The 23,331-nt window shown below is 40.8% G+C and overlaps 1 protein-coding gene across 1 annotated transcript in view; it reads right to left on the bottom strand.

Annotated features, from left to right (window-relative positions):
- The window catches only part of KALRN (kalirin RhoGEF kinase), a 513,637-nt gene that overhangs the window by 115,970 nt on the left and 374,336 nt on the right, over nucleotides 1-23,331 (bottom strand). The window lies entirely within an intron of this gene.

Below are 23,331 nucleotides of genomic sequence, written 5' to 3'. Positions count from 1 at the left end.
AACAGAGCACTGGTTGCATCAAGGGGACCGTCAGGCTGAACCAACACGGCACACAGCACCAGTCCAGGACAAACCAACTGCTCCAGCCCTGGTGGGAACCCCTGATCAGTATATTCAATTTACAACCACAGAACAAGCAAAAGAAAAGCACCACAGCTAATTAAACACCATAGCTATTTAGCATAAACAACCTATATGCAGGAGTAATACCCACAGGTGTTTTTACTACGGATTTACAGTAACTCCACCACTCCCAGAAGGTGCCAACACTCCTGACACGGAGAACGCATCACCTGCATATATTTTTTATTTAATTACCATGTTTTTCAGAAATTTGCTCTGCAGTGCTCAAAGCAGAATCATTAATCTTCAGTAATCTCTTTGAGCAACAATTTCAACTTTTATGAGCCTGGAGCCCCTCTCTAAAGCAGTGGCTGTGTTGTCTGAGAGCTGGATTTAATGCAAGACAGTTGGCATGGCAACATGGTGGGGAGGGGGGAACCCAAACAATAACTGAGCATCAAAGAATTGTAAGTGAAGGTAAAATTCAGAACCAGATTCCACATTAGAGCTATAGGCTGTCCAAACTGCAGATTTTAAAGCTCAGGAAGACTGGATATTATTATACTCTCTCTTGGGGATGGCTGTGTTCCAGTAATGCATTATCACTGATGTTCCCATTAGAATCCACCCATTTCACTGAAAATGACATGTTTGTGGGGCAGTGGAAAAGCAATCTGAAAGGAACAATTGCACATCTCTGCTTTTGGTAGAGAAAGAGAACGAGGGAGGAGGGAAAAAAGGTTATAATCAAAACTATATTTCAATAGCAAACCTGACTGCTGTAAAAATAATAATGGTCTTGGCTAGCCGCTTGTTGTGAAATAATGAACCTTCTGCACCTTTATAATATTATTGCAGGCATTCTATAGTGCGCCCTAATAAAAATGGATGGCTAACGAAATGAGAAAAGGCTGCGGCATTGTTTTATGAGGCAATAATCCAGTTCCAGAACACATAAATCGTAAACCCCAAACCAAAGAGTTTATAACAGGAACACAACACAACTTTGTTATTGTTACCCTGTTGCTCTTGTATGTGCTGTTACAGATGTGTTTTAAAAATAATTAAAATCTTCAAGAGTTAGACACAGAGCAGACCATAATTATCTCTCAAAAGTGCTGAGTGTCCCAAGCTGTTATGAACTTTCGTATAAGGAAGGTGCTTTTTTATGTTCACATGGATTGGTTTGCTGCTTAAAGATGGGAACATACAGATATGGAAGCTAAAATAACCTAGCAGAAGGCCGTTGCCTTGGACATAGAAGATCTTGATTTTAACTCCAGCTCTGCGTCTTGTCCAGTGTTTAACTTGTTTGCTCTCCTATATCCCTTCTGTGTCTTGGAAACAGCGATAGTGCTGGTCACCTTTTCATGAGACTGGGTAAAAGCTTGCGTTTGGACCGGTGGGTATTTTTTGCAAGTAACATTCTGTTTGCATTAGCACTTTTCTAGCAATACAAAAGCCACCACGACTTCAGTAAAATCATCAGTCTCCTCAAGACCACTGCTAACTCATGTCTGCAAATGTGGCTGATATTGTCCCCTCCACGACGATGAGATTTGCTTGCGTTAGGCCCTGTCTTGTTTACCTACGCAAGCTTACCAAGCTACTTGGATCAGCAAGCTGTTCTCTTTGCTTCTGACTGTTCACCCAGCTGCAAGCATTAATGGCATACTTTCATTTTTTTTTCAGCTTCTCACAGATAACTAGTAGTCCGCATGGAGCACAACCAGCTCCCCACAGATCTGGGCCATGTGGTCAGTCTCCAGGTGCTGCTTTTTCTGAGGCTCAAGCATCTATGAGATCTCTCAGCCACGTGGATTCTCTAGTAACGTGTGTCCATAAATACATGTGTTTATACTACTGCATTTCTCCTAATCAGAGCAGCTTCTGGGTTTTTCTCCTTATCCTTATGCTGATCTCCACAGAAATTATTTTTGAGATAAAAAGCTTCTGTTGATTAGCTTGAAATTCATCCAATGGGTACAAAAGGTACTAGAAGGCAGAGCAGAAACAGATGTGGAAAACATGAAAGTAAACCTTGTTTTCTTAGGAAATGAAGTTTAAAACTTTCTCCTATCACAAAGGTAAGGACAAATCTCTTCAGGATTTCTCTACAAACTTGCCTGCCCTATAATAATTCTATTTATATCTGTAACTGTCAACTAGCCAGGTTTCAATCCATTTAATTCATGCCATGTTTATTTTCTATTGTTCTGCTTTGTTAGTAAAAATATCATGCGGCCCAAACCAAATGCCCACAAAAGTCTATCACCGAGACACTATTTCCTCTATTAGATGAATTATAACCTCATTAAAAAATACCAAGTGAGTTTAATTTTTATTTTCTATAAACAGGTGTTAACTGGTATTACTTTCATGAACCTGATTTAATTCATCATTAACTCGCACTCTTTATTTGTAGTTTCATCGTTATTCCTGGAGTCAATATACCAGGTCTACAATTCAGTTGTGTTAACTGAAAATGAGATGTAGCAGATTTTGAGAACTGCAATCTCTTCATCAAGTCGCAGGTGAAGTGGAATGATTTGACACATATAGATCCTCTTACTGTTTTCATTTTTAAGTCAAATGCAATTTCTGAAGGTATTTCAGGATCTTTTGTATTATTTCTACCTCATGGAGGAACATAGGTACCCATTAATATGTCGTAAGAAACCACATCAGTTTTGACTACTGTCAGTCAGATAATTCTTCTAGCATGGGAGAATCAGCTATGGGAACTTGAACAGAAATCGTAAAGCAGCTCCCTAATGGATATGACAATGCAGCCTATTTGTGACACAGACCACTTGTCCCATTCCTCCTGGACAGGACCAAATGGTTCCATTACATTACCACCTTTAAAAGTTGTCTTGAAATGGAGGTCAAGGATCACCTGTGCCCGACAGCTGAACTGTACTTTAATGTGAGCCGTGAACACTGAAGGGTGAAGATGACTCACGATGGGGTTAATCTGAAGTTGCTCAATACAAGCATGTAAGTGCGAGCAGAGGTGCACGTCTGTTTGCTTGCACACTGCGGTTGTGTTTTGCTAGTGCTTCCTTTTTCTGTGACGTGCTAGAAACAGCCTGCACAGCCTACGAGATGGAACAGAACTGTCAGCGATTGCTCAGCACAAATCATTCAGGGCTCTTTTTATAGGTTCAGGATAAGTGGCTTCATTTAAACACTACTACAGCTCTCCCACTGCCTATGAGACAAGACAGTCTATGGCATAATGGCTTGTTTTATTGTATCCATTTCTGATTCAGTATTCCTTGGCTTTACTGTAACCATTTTATGCGCATTTAGACATTTAAAGATGTTTCTTTCCCAATCTGCTCTCAGCTGTAATAATAAAGCATGATTTTGGACAGTTTGGCATGTGATTAATAGCTGTTCAGATTGCTTTGGCAGTTTTAACATATGCTAATTGGGTTAACAAGGTACTAAGTGCTCCAAGGTGTTATGCATGTGCTGTAAAATCAAAAGCTCTCCTGTTAATGCATTCATTACTCATGGTCTGTAATTTGCAATGAGCCTACACCAAAAGACAGTATTTTGCTGTTTCTCCTACTCTTCTTTGAAAGACGCCATCACAACAGCACAAAATGCATCTTGAAGTGATATCATCACATTTCTAGAGAAGGAATCTCAGCCGACAGGCTCCCTGGTATCTTTGGAGGGTGTCAGATTCCTCTTCAGCTGCAGCTGGACATGTCACAGTGGGCCCCTTGCCACAGGTTGCTCTCACCAGGCTCCTCTGGGACTAGCAAGCCACCTTTGGCCCCCCGGGCACAGCCAGTCTCCCAGAGGGCTGTGGACACAGCTGGGCTTTGCCCATCTCACTGCTCTGTGAGGGACCCCCACCCACTGCTGGGGGCTGTTCCACCTGCCCTCACTCCCTCTCCTCCCCCCCTCCCAGCCTCTAGGCTTTATTACTGTTCCCATTCTTCTGCTCCCCACCTTTTGGTCTTTGGGCGTGATTCCTCCTCGTCCTGCCTCATGCTACCCAGTCACACTGCGTGTGTTTCTGATCTTTGCAAAATACCAGCCACGGCACGATCAGACCAAAGGGCTGTCACAAGCACCCTGTGCTCTCCATTTTACAGGTAATCTCAGATGAAACAGCCGCATTTCTGTTCACGTTCACAGAACAGAGCAGAAAGTCACAGTATCACTTGTTTCCACTGCCCATTTTGCTGGAACACACCCAATTTATCTACTGACATAAGGGACAGGTTCACCTGATAGCTTGTCCTCCTTCTGCTAGTTCTCTCTTATTAAAATTCATATCTCTTGCTGTCAACTTGTGGAACTGAGCATCCCATTATTTACTGTCCTCCCTCTTCCTTTCCCATTAACACAGAAGTCTTACTCAACAATGCTGATATTGATTTTTGCTCTATCTGAAATCAATAAAAGAAGATAAACCATATATTTTTGCCTGATTACACTTTGTGGAAAAAAGATCCCTGCCTGCAGGTACAACCAAGCCATACCAAACTGAGCAACTGTGCCAGTTGTTTCATCCAGCAAAAACGCTGGATGACATTAAAATGAAATGTTGGAACTAAAGCACTTAATTGTCTAATTGGCATCAGTGAACAAAGATCCTAGCAACGAAGAGACTGAATCTTACTTCCGAGATGTATGAAGCAGTGAAGGATAGGAAATTGCATTTGTTTCTTAAAAAAATGAAAATGGAGTGAACCACTGCACACTGTGCAGCAGACAGGAGAAAAACACATGAATACAAGAGATCAGGTAAGGAATGATCACCCAGTCAAGAGTTTGTTTGCATAAGACTTAATAATCCAAGAACACAGTTTAGCGGAAGCTGGAGAGGAGTGGACAGAAGATGACTTGTTCCAAGGAACAGCTGACTGTAAATAGTAGCACCTCTTTCTGCAATTAAAACTCGTCAGTGGAAACAGGTGTGACAGCAGGAAGGAATTGTTTAATCTTTGGATCTAAAATCGTGACCTCTCCTTGCTTGTCTAAAAGATCAGTGTTGGCTCAAAGCCAATATCAGACTCATAAAACTCTCCAGTTTCAAGCATAGAAGTTCAAAGCAATAACCTGCTTAAGAGAGGAGACAAATTCAGGCCCCATTACAGTCAGTCCCCACGTGCTTAGAAGGGACAGAGTTTGGCCAAAAGTGGAGGTAGGAGCACACAGGTGCTGAATCCAGACAGCTCATATGTGTACTTTTACATGAGTGAATTCTGTATTTGCTATATTGCAATCGATGAAGAGAGAAAACATCTTTTTTCTGCACCAAAAGGTAACTGTGACCAGTCATACAATGCAAAATTGCCAGCCCTCAATCAGCTCCTGGAAGAGCCGCTTGCGTTACCACGTTACCCCAGCTCATAATGCTGGTTCTAACCTGGCAATGAGAAGAAGTAACTTGGCATACCAACAACTTGGCAAACAAAGCACATAAGGTTCAAATCTCACTGTCTTCACAGGACAATAAATACATACTCAACACTGAGCTTATTTTGTGCTGAATCAAGGCTACCGTTCCCTCTCTGCCTCCTGCTTGTGAATTAAGTACATGACTGAACAGTCTGGCCACCTACCCTCTGTGGTGAGCAGATGATGTGCAATTCAAGCTCCACATCCAGTTGCTGTTTCCAGCGGCTTCTTCCCTCCTGCTCGCCCACCACAGCCCCTGTAAGATGCCCCTGGGCTCTGCAGGGGGAGCAGCTGCAGCTGGGTGATCTGACACTCCTCACCCTTTTGGCTCCAGCAATTTAAAGGAATGCACACAATTTGTTTAATCCTAAAATCCTTCTTATTGTAAGAAATAATAGATACGGCTATGTAAAACATTCCAAGCATGGCACCATAAATAAGAAAGCATTTAAATAAAAGAGTCTGCAGCAACTGTTCAAACCCAGTTCCAAGATTCACTTCATTAAAAAACAAACCAATGTATTAATCTCCGCTGTTGTATATTTTAAAGACATGAAAAACAGATTCTAAGAGCTTCTGAGCGCCACAAGCTGCTTTCTCATTTTGAAAAGAAAGAAGAAATAGCATTAAATCGGCTTTTTAAAAGCTTCTCCTTCCTTTGCCCGTTCTCATATTTTACAGCACATTTCATTTGTAACCTGCCATTCAGCCCCAGAGAGATTTTTTTTTCTCCCCAACTCAAAAACGCTTCCAGGAACAAAACAAGGTTCTTGCTACACTTCCAGAGTTCTGTTTAAATCTACAAAGCATCAAACCAAGCCTTGCCCAGTGCTTGCTTAAGAACATAAAGTACACGGAAAAAATTAGGACATGGCAAGTGATTCTCTCTCAGCCCCTGTAGTGGAGCAATGACAGCCAGCAGCCTCCGCAGCCCCAGGGGGTAAGTAAAGTGATTTGCTCTTCACCCAGGTAAGTGCAGGTAAAAGCACAACTTCAGCTCTGTCTCAAGAAAGCAAAACATTTCATATGAAATTCTACCTCGATGAAAAACTTCAACATGGACTCAAAAAAAAAACCAAACCCCTCACAGTTCATTGTCTATCATTGACTATATTAAATACAGTCTGATTCACTATTCACTGCCCTTCATCCAATAAAGCAAACCAGAAAATCTCTTTCTGATTTTTGCTGTATGGGTCACATGCTGTGTCACTGGCATGGGATGCCAAACCTTCCGTCACTTGTTCAAGAGTCAGCAGGAACACTCTCTTCTCCTGGCTTGTTCACCTTGCTGCTTGTTGCTTCCATGGCTTTCAGGCCCAGTAACAGAAAGCTGAATCACTCAATAAAGTTGGGCTTTAAACTAAATTAATCTATTTGCCACTAAAATAAGACGCTTAACAAAATTGCTGAGTTGAAATTCCAGCCTGGAATCATAGAATGGCTATGTTCCTTGGAAAATAAGCATTTGGATCCAGAACTAGAATGCTTTTGTGGCTCGCCTTTAGCTTTTAATGGATCCTAAATATGTAGACACTAACGTTCCTTGAGCAGATAATTTGTTTCCAAATGGGACGGCTATCTAATCCTTCCTGAAATGGGCAGAATTTCTCTCTCAAAACAGAAATACAAACCCTGTCTGTGAAGGTTTGGCCTAACTAGAGTTTGAATAATGAAAACAGGTAAATTTGGCCCTCTAATTCAGATCCACCTGAAAGCGGGGAGAAAAAGATGCACACAAATGACATTTTGAATTGTACCACCAGAAAGATGTCAGGAAAACATTTGAACTACTGTCCATTGATCTCCCATAAGAAAGGGTGCCCAGTGGATTTGGCACAAAATGGGACTGAAACAGAACTTCTCTTCATGCCGGGGCAGCAGCGTGAGCCCTAGTAAATCACATCACTGCTCTATGACCTGGTTTTGTCAGCCATAAAATGACTCCGACTGCTTTGCAGTCTACTGAGATCTATAAATACAGAATACAAGACAGACATGCCATGCAATTGAAGTCAGTGTCTTGCAGCTTGTCTGCACATTTGTTAAAACAGGATTTACCATAAAAATAGAACAAACAGGGAGACCTCTCCTGTTAGTGATGATAATGTGAAAAAGGTAAAACCTCTTCCTAATTCTGCCATTGCTCAGGACTCATTTAAAACTCACTAAATTTCTAATAGCTGCCATAATTTTAATTCATTTTCCTCAATCATATAGATGCTGCCTTGGGACACTCAGAATCAATCCTTTATTGTTCCCCATCAAGAATTTGTTTTAAGGATTTAAAATCACTTCTCTTTGCTTGAATTATTTTCTCCTCTACAGCACAAAAAATTTGCAAGAGAGACTCAATCTGTTGTGATTAAAAAGTGTTCTAGCTCTTACAATAGAATTTTATACTGTTTCCCTTGAGGGGAATTATGTCCATTAATGGTGATTGCAAATCCCTGTGTACAGGGACATTAGCTTCCCTTATGCCTGTTACTGAAATGAAAGAAGACAAGTAAAATATTACAGAGCTGCTTTATAAAGCACTTATCCTATTAAGTCGCTTAGCCTTTGTCTTTCTTTACATAGGGATGGGACGCCCAGAGAATTCTTTGGGGGATTTATCAGATATAATATTAAGAAATGCAAAGGAATGCCCTCATTCATTAGGATCCATTTTAGCAGTTACTATATTACTCCTATCAACAAAAATACCAGGTTCATGGATGCAAGTGGCCACATTTCAGATCTGCACCCTGGGAGGCACATCCTGGTTCTCCTGAAATGCAGCAGTGATGCTCTTTCTCTCTTGCAGTAACCAAGGACTGGGAACCAGCACATGGAAAATAAGCTGTATATTTGGTTAGAAGACATCTGCTTCAGCCCAGATCTTACTGAACTATTTTTATTCATCTATCTACCCCTCCTCCCCAAAGGGAAAGAGTTTTGTTCAAAGTCTGGAGGCAAATCCTGCTGCTACTACTGAAACAAAACCCCGAGCAGCCAATGGTTTCCTGAAGGTCTTGATGTAGTGTGGAGTTATGAGACGCTCAGAGCTGGATAATCACGCAGTGCACAGTGAGCTGGTTTCCTTTAGCCAGTGAGGCAAAACTCACATTTCATCCTGTTTTCTTTCCTTTTCTTCAAATGACATGTTTTTCTGCCTTGCACCTCTGACCCTCGCAGCTGCCTAATCCGGTGCAACAGCTCTCATCGTCCTGTTCCTCCCTCTTTGCAGTACCCCATAACTAACTGCATTTCAGCTTCAACAATGTCATCCTTTTTCGTGGAAATGAGCAGCCAAATGCTCACAAATAACACATAGGCATCACACAATGAGAGGTTCACAAAGGAGCAACTTAATGAGCTTGAGAAAGCATTGATTTTTAAAGTCCTTTCTCAGTTCTGAAATTTCTCTCCTAGAAAGCTGTAAGGGCAGAGGTTTCACGAAGGCAAAAAGTACCAAAGTTTCAGTTGCCAGGGATGCAGCACAACTTCGCAGTCTCTGCAAAATAACCACATGTAGTACTGAGACCAGGACCTCTGAAAGAATACAAAACCTCAGAGGTTTCAAAAGATAACCCACAAAAAAACCTTGAAGGCCTGGTTCAGATCTCTTACATTTCAGCGACAGAGGGAGGGGGGATGCAGCTGTAGTCTGCTCAGCATTGCAACAGGAGCCAGAAGATGGTTCAGGAACCTCAGCCATCAGGCCTGAACCCACACCCTGCAGCCAGCAGCTGTTGAAGGCAGTACGAAGCTGGGGGAAGGTGTCCCCTGGCTGGCTTTGCTGCTGGGGAGGTGTGGGGTGGCAGAGACTGGGTGCTTCCAGCCTTCAAACTGCCCCTGCGCACACTGGCAGCCTGCACTGTGGAGCTTCTTGCATGATGTGTGATGCCTACCTGTGAAGACAGCTGAATGCTACTTTTCCCATTCTATATATAGCAACAGATCCAGAATGTGACCTTTCTAAGAAGAATCGGGTAAATTCATATGAAAATCAGCTCTCACTGCACTATCTGTAGCAAGCCAGAAAGCTGAAGTTTCTCTGTGTGTGTTTCAATTTTCTTCTCTCCCTATAAACGTCACATTTCTAACTGATGGTTTAACAACTCCAACTCTACTTTTAAAGGAACATCACATGGTTTGGTTAAGGAAAGTGTTCCTTCCTTTGGGTAGACCCCCTGCTGTCCTTCTCTATCGACTCCTCAAGATCACGCAGTAAACATCAACACTGGAAAACTTTTAGAATTAATATCACCAAGTGAAGCCCGTGAGGCACAGCTGGTTCCTACCCTCAATTCTTCCTGCAGCCTCTGCAAGCTGAGAAGGCTCAGCACCTTGAGAACGGGTGCCCTAAAGACACGACAACAAACCCAACTGCCTCTTGTGAAAATAAATAACCACCAACTGACAGACAGCTTTTCTCCACAAGAGTGGAAAATACGCATGTGTGGTCCAGCCACGTTCTTTCAGTAATTGTTTATTTGCAAGTACGGTCAGGAAGTGATGCTGTGGTGTCAGGAAAAATGGATCCAAGGAGAAAAGGGATTGTGGAGTTGTGCCATACGTTTCACACCCCTCTGTTTCTCGCCCACACACATTTGAGGAGCGTGAGTTCGATTTTGATTGTTGGTGGTTTTTAAATTAATACAAGATCCGATCAGAAAAGTTAAATTGGTCTGGATAGCAGTAGCACTGTGATTCTGGAAACCAAGGCTCGGGGGAAGCTTTGGATGTCTCTCTCTCAGCTGTAGGTTGCCAGTAACAAGGCATGCACAGGGTTTACAAGGTGGGGAGAATGCTGACTCTGAGGCAGGGAAGTGCCTCCTGGGGTATCCTGCAGCAAAAATACTTGGCTCTGGAATAAATACTGCCTCAGATCACTTAAAAGAGTGTGTGTTTGTGGACTAATAGAAGCAACTAGAATAGTCCTCATCACAACTCAAAGACTTTTCTTCTCGGCTTGACCTAGAGGTGAGAAGAGGTAAACTCTTCCTGGGGACTAAGGGGAAAGAGAAAAAAAAAATAATGATACATTATGGGGTGTGATCTCTTCCTCCAGTCCCCTCACATCTAACATCTCCACTTCTCACGAAAGCTTTCACCTCCCTCAGCTGCCTGCCCAGCTCTGTGCTTCCCTGTGGCTTGTCCTCCATATTCTTCTGCATCCTTCTATTGCCTCCCACTCCAGTATCTATGCTCTTGTGATACTTTGTGGTCCTCCATGCTCACAGCTGCACTCAACCAGGCAACACACAAAGACTGAGGTACATGTGGCCTTGCTCAAAAAAATAAAATCAATTAACTCACTGTCTGGCCCCTTTTGCTCATAATCAGGCATTGCACCTTTTATGAGGCTGTGCCATTTCACATGAGAATGTGTGAATGAGTTTTATTTAGGTTTTATATACAGGTTTGGATGGAGAAATGGTTATCAGCAGACAGCAACATGAAGAGGGGAAAAGTATGAGCTGAGATTGTAGGTAGTGAAATTTTCCCAAGAACCAATCAGCTCCGGAGACAAGCAGTCTTGGGGAATCCCCAGGAACTGATAAGTTCAGTGCACCAAGAGTCAGCCAACTATGGACAAGGCCACCAGCACACACCAGCATCAACAACTGGTTGTATAAGTAGACCACAACAGAGAAGGTAGTGACTGTTATATGCAAATATACATATACGCTCCATGAAAGAAAGGACCCTCTGAGACTTTCTGGACACCTCAGAGCTACTGCACACCAGTACAACCCTCCACTCCTGAATTAAATGTGTTATAAATATTGGCTGTGATCTGTGCTTTTCTGACTTGATACCCTATATGAAGAAGAAGGGAATATGCAACTCTTTCCTCTTGTCCCCCTCCTCCATACACAGTTTTGTTTCCAGTATCAAACCATGCTACTATCATTGTTGAACTTGGACGATCTCCAATGTCCTCTACGTCCTTGATTAATCATCAGAGTTGCTCAAAGACCTGTTCTGAACCCTAATTTTTGATCACACTTAAACTTTTCTCCTGTTCTAAACAGTTATTCTGTGTGATCCCTATATGCCCTTTGGAACTACGCTGTTCTAAGGTTTTCTAAGTTTCTTGAACAAACCTGGCATTTTACAGCTAATAAGCATTAACCACAAAAAAATGATGAATTCTAAAAGGAAAAAAAAAATCTTTGCCAACAAGAAGACATATTGTTCCTCCAGAGGGATGTATTTAATATTGTACAGCCAAATCAAACAAACATGCTGTAATCACCAGAATGAAACCTCAGAAACAACTCAGAACAACAGCACAGGATAAATAAATATGAACTCAAGTTCTTTGAAGAAAAGGAGAATGATCAGGTTTAGATGAGGAACAGCTTCTTGCTTAACGACAACATGGAAGGTAGAACTTGAAATGAAATTAAAAAAAAAAATAAAAAAACCAACGTAAAATACTCTTCTTTAAACTAAGTTTTAAATCCTGCTTGCTCCTTTCTTTCTAAGCCTAGCACTTTAGATGGTCTGATGCCTGGCCCAAGAATGGCTACAGAGGCAATCCCAGAATACCGATGGGCACTTCCTGTTCTGTTATATTTATGTCCTCATTTTGAGGGGACCATATAATCTATGCGCTTTTAATTAACCCTTTTGTCCCTTCTGTCAACAAATTTGCAAAACCAGCATGATGCTGAACCAGGAGTATCGATTTCATGTCTTCAGCAGGCTTGTTCACAAAGTGGTGCTCAGACCTTTCAGACTGTACATGACAGTTACACATCATGTACATGTACACAGGTACATGTGCAGAAATGAGGTGCAGAATTCTGCCCTTGTAAAGGTGGTTGAAACTCAGTTGTGGACTACACTGTGGCATTAAACAACAGGAAATAAATCACGATCCATATGAATAAATCTGTATTACCAAACAAAAAAAGTTTTGATGCCTGCTGTGAAGAAAGAGGATGTTGAAGTTAAGGGGATGTTTAAGTGAATCAGTTTGATGCAATCAAAACAGAATAAGAAGGAAGGAAGCACAGTAAAATCCCTATCTTTCTTCCAAAGACATCCCCAACCCGAGTTTAGTACATTTTAAAATAGAAGAATTTAAATAAATTATAGATTTCCACAGAAGAATTAAAGGATATTCTGGTTTTCCGCTCTAAAGATAGACCAGATGTTGCTTGACTTTTTAAAACGTGCTGTGGTTTTCAGAGAATCAGATGTCAAAGATTTGTTGCCATTTATGTTACATCAGGAACTGAGTGGGACTTCACATGGCATAGGAACTTCTCAATCTGAATTTATCTTTGACTGAAGCTGTTAAAATTGATTCATATTAGTCAAAAATATTATTTTTCCCAGCAAGGTTCTGTCTGTAATGGCTAGACAAAAATACAGATATTAAGAGATCAAGTGGCTGGGTTCCTTTTTCCTCTAAATATATGCTAATGAGAGCACAAGCTGAACTGTAAGTTATTAAAGGCCATTTCCTTATTACTGCTTATCAAAATCAACATTCGGTGACTTGTAAATTATTCACTAATTCCTTCCCCTTCTCCTCACGAACAATTCCTTTTCACTTTTGTTCTTGCACTTCCAGCACAGCATAGGATGGTGGTACTGGGCTACAACCACACCAAGGTGACTCCTCAGACCCAGTTGCCTTGTCAAGAGAATAGAGTGGCACCTGCCAAGACCTTTCAGGGCAGAATTATGCACCTTATTTCTGTACACTTCAAAATTACAGCCATCCCATCTAAGCAGGATCACATGTTCTTCAGAAACGTCTTGCGATTGAGAGATACCACCCACATTTGCAGTGAACTTAGGATACTCGTTATATCAACTAATACAACCTTTAGGTGTGTGCCTTGTGCCTGTAAGGGGAATGTGTTCATCAGCACATTAGCGTATAATCTGATTTTCACACTGCTTGCAGGAATAGAAAGAAGAAATCAAGTCAGCTGCCACAGAAATTACATTTAAATACCCTCACATTAATGTGTTGACCCTTGATATTCATAGCTACAATGTTCTTAGGAGAGCTTCAGCCTGAAGAAGTTCTATACAATTGTTTTATCATAGAGGGACTTGATTTATATTTTCAAATGTTGCTGATTTACTTATTTTCCGCCAAAATACGCATTAGATTGAAATGATCTAAGAATAAGTCTGAAATCAGACTGCTGAATGTTGATCCTTATTTCCTTAATGGGAAAAAAAAAAAGTCATCTATGAAAATCAATAACAAATGTTCCTTACGAAATTGCATGGAGGAAAATGCCGAAAAGAGATCTTTGAAAAATCTGTTTCCTTAGGACTGCACTTCCAGGGACTTTCAGTTGGATCTTTTATCAACGGCTGATTACCCAAATGAATCTGGATTCATATCTGCAGTTATTTATGGCTGCAAATAAAAAACTGGGAGAGGTGTTAAGAAAACATCCATTGCTTCTGCACTGATCTGGAAACAAACCTACGAGTGCCGACCAGTTACCCTTCACAGACCACCAGAGGAATGGTTTCCTTTGGGGACAGAATTGTGTGCAAGTCTTTTGGAAGCAGGGGTCCTACTTAAGTTCAATAGCACTTCCAGAAATCTCAGCTGAGATATTTAAGAGACAAGGCAAATTTCTGCCATGCCTTTTATGAAGCTGTTTCCTGGGAATATTATCCAATGATTTCTAGTCCCATGGATACTACAGACCATAGAATATCTCAAGTTGAAAGAAGCTCATGAATATTATCGAATCCAACTCCCTGCTCCTTGCAGGATGACCTAAAACTAACCCATATGATGTAGAGTGTCATCCAGATGCTCCTTGAGCTCTGACAGGCTTGGTGCTGTGGCCACTTCCCTGGGAACCCTGCTCCAGTGACCGACCATCCCCTCCGTGAAGAAAAGACGTTCCATGTTTCCAGATATTAATTGTGTTTTGTCCATGAAATGAAACCACAGCCTGCTCCACAGTTAGCAACCTCTTGCAAAGCTTGTGTGTTCTTTCTTTTGTTTTGGTTTTGCCATATTTTCACAGTGATGAAGACAGGGTTGTGTGAAACACTCAAATATCTGGGAAATTTCTCGCTAAAATTCAACTACCAGACAAAAAAAAAGGGACCTTTGGTGAAATTCATCTGCCGTTATCATCTCTCAGGTAACTGTGCAGGAAATTTTCCAGCCATGCAGTACAATAAGAAATGGAGAAGGCTCTACTACATGGTTAGGACTTCAGACAAACTTCCTTGAGAAATTACTCTGAAGTTTACAAGCATTTGCAATGAGTGTGATATTTTAAAAGCAGCTGCTCATGTTTTACTTTGTTTTTCAAAAGAACATATACACTTTTCCTGAGCAACTCTTTGAAAAGAGACAGCCTGTCTTTAGTGCTGCTTCCTCCCACAGCTGCGACAAATACTTGCTGACAACAACAAGATAAATGCCCCTACTCTCAGCGGCACTTGCACCCTTGACAGGTCACTTCTCGGAGGTAAACCTCTTGATCAACTACTTGTTACTTTTAGAAATGGGTGTCAGAAAAGACAGATAACCTGTAATTCAGGCCAGGATTAAACCTGGCTGAAAACCAAGGTGGGTAAGAATTACTTTTTCCCTTGTTTTGAAATCTAGTTCCAGGGAAGACCAAAGTCCATTTTTTCAAAGTTCTCAGAGGAAAAAAAGGCCAAAGGCCTCAGAATTGTCTGAAATATATCCAAAAAACCCCTGTCAGCTGACTCTGCTTGTAGATGACAGGTGGGTAAATTCCTGTAAAGCTACAAGTCATAGTGAGCAGTGTAGAGACACAAAAGGCAATGTGAGACCTACCATCCATTTCCCAAAACAGAGACTAGGTTGTGCCAAGGGAGAGCGTAGGCCTGGCACTGACTCTGAGCAAGGAACAGTTCTAACTATTTGGATCGCACCTGGGGTTTGGTTTTCTGCGAGTACCCATGTACTTTTGCATAAGGAGTCAAATAAGTGGCATGTAGCACTCCAGTCTTCAGATGATTTCATTTGGAAATCTAAAGGTGTAACTTAAAACCTATCTGCTTGAGTGTGTTACATTTCACTCCAAGAGCCTTGAGATTTTTTTCCAAAAGACTGAAAAATCTTAAATGACGACAGGCAAGTACAGCCCTGCAATTTAAAAGCTGGAACATTTAATGATGCTGGCAGTGCTACATTTGTGATAAGACATACAGAAAGAAAGGGAAAGTCCTTACTTATACTTAGGAAAGGGAGAAAAAATGCCACGGTAGTGTTACTAAGCATGAATTATTAGAAAGGCAAGTTCACATCAAAGGTGGCATTGCCAGCAGGGGTAAAACAGTCTTATTTTATCAGTTCCCAGTGTCACTTTAATGACTGCAGTTTCAGGGAACTGTTCACAGTAAAAAAAAAAAAAAAAAAAGATACAGATATATTTGTATATTTTTCTCATGGAAGAGTCGAGTTTACAGAGGTCCTAGCCAAGATTCAGAGCAAGAATTGAGAGGCAGTCTCCCAAAGCCTAAGGAAATTTTAAGAAGCTACTATTAGAGAGAGAGAGAGATAGGTCAGCTCCTGGCTGAACAATTTATTTCCTTGATAAGATAAACATTTTGCTACTACATGACAGTATCTTGAAAAGAGTTAACACCCTATAGCTAGTGAGCACTCAAGAAGGCTAATTAAAGTGCCAAAATGTTTTATGTCAGGATTTCCTTTGCTGGCTATCATGTTCTCCCTTTTCCACAGGTGTGGGCAGTAAGAAGTCAGTGTGATAACCTCACTAATGCTAGGCAGCATCCTAGTGATATAAATATATCCTCATAATTCACTCCTCTTTTCTTCATATCTTCACAGGAAAAAAATCACTTAACAGTCAGCAGTCATTTATATTACATAAATTTAATTTTACTTGTGGTACCATAATACATCAGTCGCTATAAGTCAGCAGCACTCCAGACAGTACACTGCTGAATTCTGGCACATCACTTGCCTGGACAGGATCAGTGCAGAATAATCACAATGATGCTTACATAAATGAGACCAAATCAATCCCTTCCATCATCCTTTAGAAACTCACACTTGTTAAATCTCATCTAATTTACTGAGAATAAAATACATAGGTTGGAGGAGGAAGAAATCTCTTCAAGTCAATGCCCAGCCTCACCTGGCAGACAACTCTATATATGTCAACTTTCGCTAGAAAACAGGCAGATTTCTAAGTAAATACTCTAGATTCTGTATTTAAGTGGCTACCTGCTTTACCACCCACTCCATATTCCCATGATCGTGCTCCCCCTTAGCCCTACATCACACATTCCAACTTCCTGCACATGGTCTACAACCTGTAGCAGCCATTTGCCACTGGCAGAGGGACTTTCCACTGACGGGTGTTTTCTACTCAGTTCAGTCCCACTGCTCAAGTACTGCGCAGACTCCAGTCGATGGTGAGAAATCAGGGGTGTCAAACTCATTTTCACCGGGGGTCACATCAGCCTCACAGTTGCCTTCAAAGGGCTGAATGTAATTTTAGGACTGTATACATGTAGGAGTAGTTACATGTGATAGATGTTTTGACCATATGCAAGAACTTCTGGGGCTCAACAGCTCTTGTTCCTTGAAATCCCTCCAGTGCTGCAGTAGAAATGTGTCTCTTGCACATGACTCAATACAGAACTTGCTGGCAAAGGTGAAAAAAGCCAAAACTCAGATCATGGGATGCACAGATTGTGCCATGATAATGCCAGAGGTACAGAAGGCTTGGATCACTAGCTGTGTAAATATTCGGTAAGAGCCTAGAGACGATTTAAAAAAATGCTTCAGGGAAGTAAAGTATATAACTGAAAGCTACAGAATACTTTAATAGCATTGAAGAAAGACAGAGATCTGCTATATCTGCTATATAGTTTTTAGTTCTGCTTGGTATATGAGTTCCCTTGCTGAGAAACTAACTAGAAATTAAATTGTCAGCTCAGTCTTAGTGAAGGGGCTCTTGTTAGCAGAATTAATCTATGCATTTATCTTATGGTATTGTTTTAAATTTCTCTGTGCCTTTAATTCCTTGTCTGAAAATGGAGATATCTCTCATTTTTATCCCAGGTCTGCATTTTCTGTATTTGATAAAGTAATATTTCATATTGACATCATTTTTTTAAAATGTTTTTTTCCTTATGTTGATGTGCTTATTTCAAGATTTCAAGGGGATTTTCATTTTATTATTATTATTATTATTATTTCATTATTTTGTAGCAAACGCTTTAGTTTCCTTAATTGAGCTTTTCCAAGTCATCCCACCTTTGAGAGGAACCTTAGCCTTGCTGCTGATTCCGGGCCAGCCTGAGAGCACAGAAGAGAAGAATGTTATTAGTTCCAAAACCAGAGAAATCTCTGGTGTGATCAGTTTTATGATCCAGGCAGAGCTGATGTGCAATGCTGGTGGTAGCAAGGGTTACAGTCCCAGTGCTAGTGTGCTCCAAGGGGCTAGTTACACTTCCAAGTGGCGAGAGATCTGGGCTCATCTGTAAATACAAATTTGCAAGTAGGTCCTACTCTGAAGTGCCTATGCCTCCACGTAAACACAATCCACGTGGAAACCCACCTTTTATTTGCAGGATCCATGTCCTGTGATGGGGAGAGCAGGGCACGCACTGTGCTGGGCTGTTAGGTCAGCTTTTCACTAGAGTGAGGGACAAGACTTTTTCCTTGGTGACATTTAGGGAATGAAGCCACAGCCATCAGCACCCACAGCTCCGACTTCAGAGTCAGGTTTCCACCTCCCACTGCTGGGAGCAAGTGGCTGAACTCCGGCTGATGAGATCGACAGTTTCAGAGAAGAGAGTATTTGTAAAGTTCCTGCTCTGCTTAACTTACTTCATTTCTTTATAAGCTGCCCAGTCAAAGTAGGATCTTTGGCTTTTCTACTTTGGTTTTAGGCACTTCAAGTTAAATATTTAATTTCCAGATTAATTTATGCTGGGAAGCAATGACTGACCACTTTGTGTTGTATATGCTGATGGTGTCATCTCATATACACAGTAATTTTCCTTATGCACTCCTTGTGAGGTACCTAAGAAGAACAAGTTTCCCTTACTATTGAATGAGTGTGCAATTCCATTTGGTAATTTTTTTTTTTTAATCAGCACATGTTAACACTAGGCAATAGTTCAAGGAAATAACGTCTATTTAGAAAAACATGCAGCATGCTGGTGCACAACTTTATGGAGTTCAAGCCTAAAATAACTAGTAGCCTCAAGGGGGATCAAGGCATTCCTCATGTCTGTGTTACTTGGAAAAGAAATTTCCAAGGAACTGAGAATTCTTCCTAAGAATCTGAAGCCGTACTTGCTGCATCAGGTCCTATCTTCTGCTGCAGTAACAATACCACAGGGATAAAGCTATTTTACCTTGATTAGAAGCCTTCCAAGCAAAGAGAAGCTGCCCCTAGGTGATTTGTTCCAACAAGCCGTAATTCTAAAATCTTCCCTCTTATACCAATTACCTTCAATTAGAAAAATTATTATTCCCAGATTTTATATAATACAACTGATATGGAAGAGGTCAAGATTTCAGTCTCATGACTGCTGAATGATGAGCTGAGACCAATATCTAATGGAAAAGATAAAAGTATATCATGTATATTTATTTTTAGAGAGTAAAAACTTTTCAGTTCACATTTCAAGGCTTTTTTCTAAGTCCAAAAAAACCAGGAGAAAATAAGAAGTGCTCTCCTCAGCATTCTGCAAAAGCCAACAAAAAAAGCCATTAGAAGATGGACCAGTATCACCAGAAACAGCTGTTTTACAAACCAATAGATCAATGGGCTTAACAAATGAGAATGCCCTGCATGCTGGCGTTTCCTTTGAATCCAGATATAAAGACTGAAATCCTGTCTGCCATAAATTGAATAGGGCAAGAATTTCTCCCTGAGGATTGGGTTTTAGATGGCACGCTGAAGAAGGCTTACAGTACAGAACAAAAGCTGCCTAGATTGCCTTTTGGAAAGGATGAAGAAAATTTGCATAGTATGTTACCTGGGACCTGACTTGGATACTCAATAGGAATGACACTGTAACAGTACTCCTTGTCTACTGGTTCTTTAGCACTGAGTCTGGTTCATGAACCCACTTTTTCCCCTCTATATAATACTCATATAATACCAAATGACAAACCAAATAATTCTTTTTCTGTGTAGGAAACATTTTAGATTATAGATTGCATACAGAAAAAATCATAGATTGTAAATGGAAAAATAATAATTTTATATATTCTCTCTTTCCTTTTACAGAGGTGTAGACCTACAAACCTCACTTGAAGTCTGTATTTCAATTATACAGTATTTAATGAAAATGAAATGTTTGAGTCCAGGGATAATTGCTTTAATATTTTTGAGAGAGAAAAATCCAATAAAATTGAAGATTTTTAAGGACTAAGATCAAGATTTAATAAGTTACTTAAACATATATTTAATTTAAAAGACAGGAGTAATTTTTTTAATTATTATTTTTTTTTAAACAGACTTGGGCTTTTTTTTTTTTTTTTTAAATCTGAAGAGTCTCATATAATCACCTGACCACTGCCTGCAGCCAGGAAAACCTTAATATTTAAATACTTCATAGCACTTCTGAACTCAGGCATATAATTAAGAATATTTTCAAAGCAGAGTCTGCTACCATAAAGATTGCTGTGAATTTCCTTCGATATACAAAAATGGCTTTGAATTTGGGTCTGTATCCTGTGTTGTTCCAATGCTATAATTAATGTACAAAGGTAATGTTTGCAAGAATTCCTGTCTCCCCTCCAAATTCCAAATCCAAACAAGAAAAAAAAAAGACAAGTGCAATGAGCCATCAGGTGCAATTTATGGTGACATCCAACACAGGAGTGACAGAGCTCAGGACTCAACTCTTCTGGCCCCATTAAGCACTCTATCCCTTGCACCAAATGTGCCCCCTGACAAATGTTACAGCTGGGTTCAGCTGCCTTGAGAGAAAGCAAAATCCATGTTGAATTTACAGTAATGTTATCTCGTTGCCACTTAGCAACAGAAAAGCTTCTGCTTTTTTAGGAGTTTGAAATGCAAAAGTAAAGCTTTGCTCTAGGGCTGCGCCGTGATGAGAGAGAGAGGAGACAGAAATCGCTACTCGCAACCCAGAAGAAGCTGGCAGGTTGAAAGAAATACGTATCACTTGAGGCACAAGAAGTGTTATTAAGCAGAAGTGCAACTTACAATTGGGAATCTTTGAGAGGCTGTGATTTTCTTTGTTTAAAATGTTGCTTGGCATTCTTGTCTGAACACTCAACTAATGCGTTAGGTAATCCTCAGGCGTAACAGCAAGATTTAGGGAAAGGACAAAGTGTGTCAGCTAAATCTTTGAATTCTTTTGACTTCAGAGAGTAATATTAACTCTTAAAGTTTACTTGACAATTGTTTCTGGCACTGAGTTAATATTAATACATAGGTTGTCCCGGTGCAGGATTAATCTGCTGCCATCCTGGCGCACTGCTGGCACTGCAAGTCTCTTTGCATGTGTGTGTAAATGAGGCTGCTGTGAACAGCTAGAGTTTTTAAATCATAGAATCATTTTAGTTGAAACACTCAAGATCATCAAGTCCAACCATTAATGTAACAATGTCACTAAACCGTGTCCCTAAGAATCTCACGTACACGTCTTTTAGACACCTCCAGGGGTGGTGACTCGATCTCTTCCCTGAGCAGCCTGTTCCAACGCTTCACAACCCTTTTCATAAATAAATGTTTCCTAATATCCAATCCAAACCTCCCCTGGCACAACTTGAGGCCATTTTCTCTCATAAAAAGGTAGGAGCTCTTTCTCCCGGCTCCTCTGGATGGAGATCTCACTGGGGTACACAGAGAACTCGCCCACAGAAGCTGCAGCTGTGAAAAAACTCTGAGCCTGAATCTGAACTCCTGGGAAGAACTCTGCTGCCTATGTTGGAGTTAAATAGGCAGGGAAACCACTGCTTGCTGAACACATTACTTATCGGTGCTGTTACCAGTACCACATGAGTTAATTATAGCATGTATGTTATAGTGTTTACCCAGCACTAACAACTGTGCCAAGAAACCTTATCAAGAGAGCATGATATGATACAGTCTTACAGTGCCAATAACTCAGTACCAGTCTATGCGAGAAGGTAAATCTTCCTAGTCCAATGTGATTTACTCAGACCATCCCAGAAGATAAAGCTGGAGAGTAAAATAACTTGAAATGACAGTGAGCTGTTCCCACATGGTAAGATGTCACCACCGGGAGTCTTGTGTCTTGGGTCCTTGCTCAGCTTTGGGATTTCCTGACACCGAGTCCCCTCACAGCAGATGTCAACATGTGCTAAGGGCTTAGTGCAAGCAGTGTAAGAACGGACATTTGAACCGAGACTGAACGCAGGTGTGCTCCATGCTGCTGCAGCGGGGAGTCGGACACCTCAGTTCTGTCTGTCATTAATTTGGGTAACGTTGTGTAGAAAAACTGAGAACTATAAAGTGACGCAGGGACTTCATTTTTCTTGGAGCAAAGACACAGCAATGCAGTACTCTGGGGGCTAAATTCTCCACAGTATTCTGGCATCAGCATCAGTGACAATGAGGAAACTGTTTAGCAGGAACTGCCTCTCTATGATGATACAGGTCTAGCACCTCTATCCAAGGATGATAGCTGCTCAGATTCAACAAAGTACATACAAGTATATTTAAGCTTTAGCTATATACTGGACACACAAACACACAGTCTTAAGTCAGCAAGTGAACCTATCCACCTTAAAAAAAAAAAAAGCAAAACATGACATAGCCCCAGAACTGAATTAGCCTTTCCCTGTACCATCTGGTGCTCAACTTATCTCATATGTATTCACCATTCAGTTCAAATAAGGTTTTGGATAGAAATTCCTATAACCCTTCCTTTCCAGTCTTGCATCCTTAAACCAACTGTTGCCATGGTGGTCTGTCTTTCAGGGCACAGCCTGATAGTTCCCTGTGCTGTTGGCACTGTAGATCTCATATGCAGGTACAGCATGCAGCATTTACCTAGACCTTGCCTGACTACCATAATACATGCAACTGGCACAATGGGCTTGGGGCAAATGAACAAAGCTTATGTGAATGCTTAAAATTAAGCATGAGGTCGAGTACTCCACTAAGTCAGGGCCTTTCTCAGGAATGATAAATGTGAAAAACATTGAAATACAAGGCAAGTCCATGTGGATTGAAGACATAAGAAAACACTTATTTGACATTGGGCAAAGTATTTGCATACATTACAGGGGCCTTTGGATTGTGAGGATTATTACTTTTCTAATACACTGTACTGGTCAAAAAAGCAAAAAGCATGGGAACTTGCCTTTAATATAAATACAACATTTCATCTTACAAAAGTAGTGTATTTGCAATTAACTCCTGTTTCTGTATCCAGCTTTCAAAATAACATCTGCACTGAACCTTACCTGTGAAGTTTACAATCATAAACTTGAACTCTGATTTTGTGAAGACATCCTTTACCTTGTGTAAGTGGCAACAAAATTAAAGCCCTGACAGACAAATCCATAATGGTGCTGTAGAATTCATCCTTTTGCAAGTTACACATGATTTCAAAACAACACATGAAGAGAATGTGGACATTCTTTCAGTGGATATGACAAACCCCATTAGCATAGCTAAGATAAATCATTACTAGCAGCCCATTTACTTCTACCACCAAATGCTAATTCAGCTGAAGACTGCAGCTGGAGGTATCAGGGTGACAAATTCAAGTCAGGCATCCTAGTGGAGCTGGGAATCTGGGCTCAAATCATCTGATAAGTAAAATGAGTACACACGTGCTGACAGTGTGCAGCATTCCAACAGAATCTGGCATGTCTCGAGGCCT

This window comes from Caloenas nicobarica, chromosome 6, assembly GCF_036013445.1.
Source record: "Caloenas nicobarica isolate bCalNic1 chromosome 6, bCalNic1.hap1, whole genome shotgun sequence".
NCBI classification, from domain to species: domain Eukaryota; kingdom Metazoa; phylum Chordata; class Aves; order Columbiformes; family Columbidae; genus Caloenas; species Caloenas nicobarica.
The sequence above is the reverse complement of the archived record's forward strand: the minus strand, read 5'-3'. Positions and strand labels throughout refer to the sequence as shown.